Below are 7,488 nucleotides of genomic sequence, written 5' to 3' on the forward strand. Positions count from 1 at the left end.
ACTTCCAGGTTGTTTTCAATTTTCACTGTTACAAACAAGGCTGCAACATTTATCTACAAACCTCTGGATATACACGTAGGAAGCTTTTGGTATTTCCACTAGTGAAACTGCTCAGTTGAAGGGTATGTGGATCTTCATCTTTAATAAATATTACCAACATTTGAAAAGCCCGACAATGTCAAGGACTGGCAAGAGTGTCACATGTGATGGGTGTGGAAAGGCAACTCACTGTAGCAGGTGCTGGGGACTCAGTCGGGGTCTTGGAGAAGCACTTATTTATAGCAAGAATGTTTCATAAGTGGTGTCTGATAGAGTCAAGTGGGGAATAAAAACAAGTGGCTTAGAAATAATTATAGATCTAAAGTCAACAAAATACTTTTTTTCTAATGTAAAAATACATACTTTTTTGAGAGGGAGGGGGAACAATTTAAACCAGAAAACACCTTCATATTAATCATTCTTCTCATATACTTCAAATCTGTACTTAATGCCTTTCTCCTCTTGGACATCAGAGAGAACACCTAGGTATTCTGGTAGAAGTTTATATTTCTCCAAATCAACTTCTGGAAGAAAGGTGTCACTTTCAAAGTCTTGCATGATCCTTGTCACAAATAGTTTAAGATGGCCTGGGTGATTCACGGCTTCCTTATAAACAGAACTGCCACCAACTATCCAAATCATGTCTACTTTATTTACTAATTCTGGTTGTTCAGTAAGTTTTAAGGCATCATCCAGACTTCTGGCAAGAAAATGAGCTCCTTGTGGAGGTTCCTTGAGTTCTCTGCTGAGAACTAAATTAATGCTACCCTTTAAAGGTCAATTCTTCTCAGGAATGGAGAACCAAGTCTTCTTACCCATAATCACCAGATTCTGTTTACCTTCTACTGAAGAGTTTGTGGTCATTCTCTGGAAATATCTGAATTCATTCCTGAGCAGCGGCCAGGGCAGGTCCCCGTTCTTGCCGATGCTCATGTTCTGGGACACAGCGACGATGCAGTTTAGCGAACGAACCATGACAGCAGCTGGAGCACCTCCGAGCCCACTCGTTAAAACAGAACGCGCGGTCAAGATTGGCGCGAAATTGTCAGATTCTAACCATTTAATTAAGTTTGATGAGTTATAGAATTTGTGAGAATAGTAAGCAAATATTTGCCTGGGTTGCATCATCAAAGGCATCAGATGAAGAGCTATTTCAATTTAAGGCATGTTTCTCAATAAATGCTTCATTTGCCCAAGCCAGAACTTTCAATTCTTATCCAATGTTATATATAGTTGTCTAGATGAATCTTTGAATTACTACAAAACTATTAATAACTGTTCACAATGCACATTGGATATCTACCTTGTACCTAAAGGCCATGATAATGATGGTAGAAATAAAAATGAATGAAATGGTCCCACATTCAAAGATGTACTATGCAGTAAAGGAAACAGATGTAAAACAAGCAAGCAAACACCATACAGTGTACAAATCATACTTGTATCTGTACAAAAATAGCCCAGAGGAAGGAATGACATTTTTTTTTTTTTTTTTCTGTAGAAGTCAAGGAAAAGGTAAACCTAAGCAGAATCTTTTTTTTTTTTTGAGATGGAGTCTTGCTGTGTCGCCAGGCTGGAGTGCAGTGGTGTGATCTTGGCTCACTACAACCTCTGCCTCCTGGGTTCAAGCAATTCTTCTGCCTCAGCCTCATGAGTAGCTGGGATTACAGGCACGCAGCAATTTTTGTGTTTTTAATAGAGATGGGGTTTCACCATGTTGGCCAGGAGGGTCTTGAACTCCTGACCTTGTGATCCACCCACCTCGGCCTCCCAAAGTGCTGGGATTACAGGCATGAGCAAATCTTAAAATATTAATAGAAGCATGCTAAGAGTCACAAAAGGAAGATGATTTGTACATAGGAAATAATATTTAGGAGAGCATTAAAGAATGAAACACCAGAGAGAGAAAAAGGGAAGACAGAGATATAAAACTTCAAACAGCTTTGTGTAGTTAGAACGCAGGCAGCAAGAAGAGGGAGATGAGGCTGGCCATGCTGTCAGGAACTAAATCTTGCAAAGCCTTTTGTGCAATACAAAGAAACTTGGCTTTCATTCTCTGGGCAATGGTGAACCATGAAAAAAGTTTGTGATTTAAAAAAGATTACTCTAGAGGCACTTTGGAGGCTGGATTAGGGATTTCAAGGGAGAGAGATTAGAATCAGGAAAGCTCTATGGGTGGTCATTATATAGTCCAAATGAAAGACAATGTGGATCTTAACTAGGGAAGTGAAGAGAGAGTGAATAAAATAAATATGAGAACTACTAGAAAGGAAGACTTGATTGATTGAATTTGGAGTCAGAAAGAGGAATGGAAGACTTTGAGCCTCAGCAAAGAACCTTGGTATAGCATTTAAGGAAGGGTGGCGTTCACAAATGCAGAGGTTAGAGGCAGTCTTGAAATTGTTTTTAATTACTCATTAGCAGATATGATCATTGTTCTCAACTCATACTCAGATTCCAGAGATAGGGAAGCGGCATGTTCCATCATACACCACCGCACTTGGCAGATTCCTGGGAAAACAATCAGTAACTCCCCTGTAGGCCCTATGAGAACAGCTCAGAAGCTACAGTCAACAGAGTTGGGCCAGAGCTGTCCCTACCTAAAACAACCAGTAGGGATGAAAAAAATTCAGTAAGTCGTTTGGTTGTTTGGTCTACATGACACTGCCCCCTACTATCTCTGAACCTGAAAGGAAGTCCTACATGCACACAAGCACACACACAGACACACACAAACACATCAGAAGAACCAGAGGAGTATTACCACGGATATAATTGGATATTTTGACTGTAAATGCCATGTCCATGGAAACGAAGATGATCTCAGTACTGGGGAACCTACTCATCTCAAAAGCAAACATTTGTTTCAGATATGTTCTGAAATGCCAATATTTGTTAGAGGAGAATTTGCTTCTGGATATTTCTGTAATTTCTGCCTTTGCTGCTGTTGCTGTTGTTCCAAAAATCTTAGGCTTTTGCAATACAATTATTCCCTGAAAATAAGAATATGGATACCTAGCTATCACAGATATTGTGATGAGTTCTATATAACTTACCTCATTTAATCCCCACAATGACCTACAGATATATACTGACACTATCCTTTTTTTTTTTTTTTTTTTTTTTTTTTTTTTTTTTTTTTTTTTTTGAGATGGAGTCTGGCTGTGTTGCCCAGGCTGGAGTGCAGTGGCACGATCTCGGCTCACTGCAAGCTCTGCCTCCTGGGTTCATGCCATTCTCCTGCCTCAGCCTCCCAAGTAGCTGGGACTATAGGCGCCCACCACCATGCCCGGCTAATTTTTTGTATATTTAGTAGAGACGGGGTTTCACCGTGTTATCCAGGATGCTCTTGATCTCCTGACCTCGTGATCCGCCCGCCTCAGCCTCCCAAAGTGCTGGGATTACAGGCGTGAGCCACCACGCCCGGCCCATCCTAAATTTTTAGATAAAGAAACAGAAGCACAGAGAGGTTAAATGACTTGCTCAAGGTCACACAGATAGTAAATGTACAGACGGGGTTCAACCCCAAGGAGTCTGGCTGCTTATCTGAAAGATCTTATCCAAATGCACTTCCCATGTTCAATTTATTTGGATTTACCATTGGACCATATTTCCTTGGACACAAGATTACAACTCAACCATTTCAATTATTGCCATCACTTTGTCATTTACAAGCTCAAAGTGCAAATCTGTAGTCACATGATCCCATGCAAATTTCAGAAAGCCTGAAATGATGAGATCACACACCCAGGCTGATGACTTTACATTGAGATCCATCTAAACTGCATGAATTATCAAGACTAAAATTAGGACTCTTACATCTTATCTAACACCTGCCTCTCTCTGTGCTAAAATATATTATAATTAGCTGCTTTTCCTGGGAGAAATTGTAAAACTGAATGCAATTAAACAAAAGGAGAGACAGCAGATTGTACAGCAAAACAAAACAAAACAAAAAGTACTTAGAAAGCCAAGATGGATGCATATTCAAAGGTAGCAATTTCAGAGGCAAGGCAGACTTTTCTTATTTTGCAGTAATGTTCTGAATGGCAAAGAGCATGGCCTTTGGCACATGCTAGGGACTCCATGTTTGTTCACTGCTACGCACACTGGGATTGAATTAGGACTTTGGCAGGGCAGCCATTCTCTGGCTGTGGTTGCACATTCATTGAGGACCCCAATAAGCAGGTGATCTATGCCATCCAGTCCTCACACCCAAACAGCCCAGTGGAAAGATCCCTCAAGTGCCACATGTGACTCCTGGATGCTTGTAGAGGCTCTTGTGCTAGCTAAAGTTGTGGGATGTGGTTCCAGTTGCTCGACTTCTCTTGGTATAGCTTTTCTCGCACTGAAATGACAGGAAAATGATCCCTGCCCTATTTTCCTCAGGAGAATACAGTAAGACTCAGAAAGGGCTAAAAACAAATAGGCTACTTTATTCAAGTTTTGCTAATGAAATGCCTAGAATACAACTATTTGTAGAAATAGGTTCCCAAGTGGTTGAAAAGGCAATGAGCAAAATTCTAGGGGAAGACCTCATTGCTTAAGACAAAGACATCACGTTTCCCAAACAGGATGTAGGAACTGCCACTGTACAAAAAGGTAGGTCAAAAATAAAACCCACCAACCAACAAACAAACAAACCCATGGTCCAGTCACTAACCATGAAAAGGTTGGTAAGTGCATCAGAGGAGATTAATCCTTAACTGGAGAAAAATAATAATCAAGGTATATGTGTACCACAAAGCATTGTAGCTGGGAAAAAGAGACCTTGGGAAGGAGAAACAGGAAGGAGAAACAGGAAGAAGAAAAGTAACACTAAGTGTTAGTCTCATACTACAACATGTCAGCCCAAGATACTATGGGCTGTTTTATTGAACAGTGCAAAGCTGCTTTAATTTAGCAGTGTTTATTTGGAAAGGTTTGCTATTTGGAAATGTGCAGTATACCACATTTGCTGATGTGTTTTTTGGCTGTACCTGGAGGTGTGCTGTAGGCTGACCAATGTCCAGGTGTGAAAATTCACGTTAGCCATATGTATGCACTGTGGATTTATTACTTTGCACTTTTCTTGCCCCCCTAATTGAAATAGTAAATTGACTATACTCAAAGCTTGACTAGTCCCCCAGACGTTAGTGTTACAAATTAATGATTAGAAATATAACTCCCTGTATACCTCTATCTGCCATCGCATCTTTCAAATGCAGAGTCAGTATGGAATAAGAATCAGTGAAATGTAACCTGACATTGAACTTGAAACCAAACACATTGACAAAACAAAAGAACACAAGCAGAAAAAAAAGAAAGGGGAATTTTGAAAATCATCTTCCTAAGGCATTCTGAATCTGCAACCATCTATTTTTCCAGATTAACAAATCTTGGTCGCTTCTAGGTGTTTTGAACTAGATTACTGACTGGCCATCTGTGGCAGGCCCACTCCTGGATGTCATGCCCCTGTTAATGAAATTTGGGCGTGCGCTCGTAAACAGACCTGGTGAATGGTAGATGTCAGCCATTGCGCGATGGGCAATCATCAATCATCCATTGTCAGTTATTTCTGTCCCAGTGAGTAAGCCTTTATTTAAAGCATAAAGTAAGAATGTTGCCAGACCACAGGAACAAGCCCTGAGCTGTTTGCAGGTGCTGCTATTCACAGCTGCCAATTAAACCCCTGACATTTCCATATTGGCCATGAAGCACAGCATATGCTTTTGACATACCAATTCTTTAAAAAAAAAAAAAAAAAAAAAAACCCACCAATCTCAGATTATCAATACGTGCCTTTTTCTTTTTCCATGGTTACTACATGAAACTTTTTAAAATAGGAGGAAGGAGAATCAGAAAAATTTCTAGTGAACTGAATTATTAAGATCTGTACATAATATTCTTTCTTGTAGGAAAATGGGAAAATGGCTGGCATTTCTGATGTGGGAATTCTTTCCTGATGCCTAAATCTACAAAGCAAAGTCTCCTATCAGGACTTTAACATGAAAAAATATTTGTCTTGCCTTTTTACTTATATTTTTTTCTTTTTCATTCTAAAATAGTAATACTATTTTAATGTAATCCGGTACCATTAAAACTAGATATTGCAATTTTGATGATGATTCTGTGTCTTTCATTGAGATGCAAAATGATTATAGTTTGCAAGTGTGCCTTGTATTTAAATAATTTCATGAAATTTGCAGAGACTTTAATTTATTTAGTCTCAAATGTAAGTACATGAAAGGGTATGTTCCTATGCAAAGGGTGTGTTCCTATGTGTTACATTATGGCTTTACATTCACATATTTCCAGGTTGGATGATAAAAGCATCCAACCACTCTCGGAGCATCATAGGCATAGTGGATGCATTCACTGATAAGCATTATAAATAGGCAGGGGACGGGGAGAAGAGCCTACATGCACCTTTCAGGAATATTTCTCTGTTTTTAGTTGATTTTCCATTTTTTCTAGCTATGGGTAGCTCTTGATAAGAAATGAATTATGGTGACAATCATGAAAATTTTAACTAAATCATTCTTTCTGGTTAGTCTTTAGAAAATAAAGACATGTTCTATGTAGTTTCCTATTGTTTTGCCAACAGTTGTATCAAAATCATCTGTGAGTAAGTATGAGTCTCTGTTTTCGAGGTTGAGCAACGGACCTTGATATGGGACTACCACCCTCTTCTTTCCCCATCCTCTGTCCATAGAGCTGAGCTAAACAGAGTTACTTTCACATTTTCTTGAAATCCCTAAATCCCGCTACTCTCAGGGACATTCACTGAGGAAAGCAAAGTTGACAAGCTAGGATTTCTTTCAAATAAACTTAGCTGATGACTGTAGCAGGTGAGCTTTTTTTTCCCCACAGTGATAATTTTACATTGTTTTCCTGCTTCTGAGAGGAGGAAAACATTGCCATCTTCTTTGAGAGATGCTCAGTAGCATTTCCTCTTTAAAAAGGGAGAAAATTTGTTATTGCCATCTACATAATGAAAGAGCACTTAAAAAGAGCTGTCTTTTTTTTTTTTTTTTTTTTTTAAGAGGCAGCGTCTCTCTCTGTTGCCCAGGCTGGAGTGCAGTGACTAGTCACAGGTGCAATAACAGCTCATCACAGTCTCCAACTCCTGGTCTCACGTGATCCTCCTGCCTCAGCTTACGTAGTAGTGGAGACAGCAGGTATGTGTCTGGCTAAAAGAGCTATCTTTTAATAAAAATGTTTTTCCTCTGTAAATTAATTTTGTCATAAGAGCTGCCCTACCAACCTAAGGTATGGGGAAGATCTGAACAAGAGTGAACATTTTAGCATTATAGGAAGATGCAATGGCTTGCAATGGCCTTGAGCCCTTGGGCTACGTGAACACTTACCATTGAACAGAGCTGAGGATGCTGAGCTGTTGTGGCATTGGCTTTAGGATGTTCATTTGTGATAATGTCTGCCCACAGGCTTTGTGATACAAAATGAAAG

At 39.5% G+C, this 7,488-nt stretch overlaps 1 pseudogene; it reads right to left on the minus strand.

The window, feature by feature from the left end:
• Positions 1-450: 450 nt before the first annotated feature.
• LOC126934077 (dihydrofolate reductase-like) lies at positions 451-1,070 on the minus strand (annotated as a pseudogene).
• Positions 1,071-7,488: the final 6,418 nt, after the last annotated feature.

The sequence above is a fragment of the Macaca thibetana genome, chromosome 13, assembly GCF_024542745.1.
Source record: "Macaca thibetana thibetana isolate TM-01 chromosome 13, ASM2454274v1, whole genome shotgun sequence".
Taxonomy (NCBI): Eukaryota; Metazoa; Chordata; class Mammalia; order Primates; family Cercopithecidae; genus Macaca; species Macaca thibetana.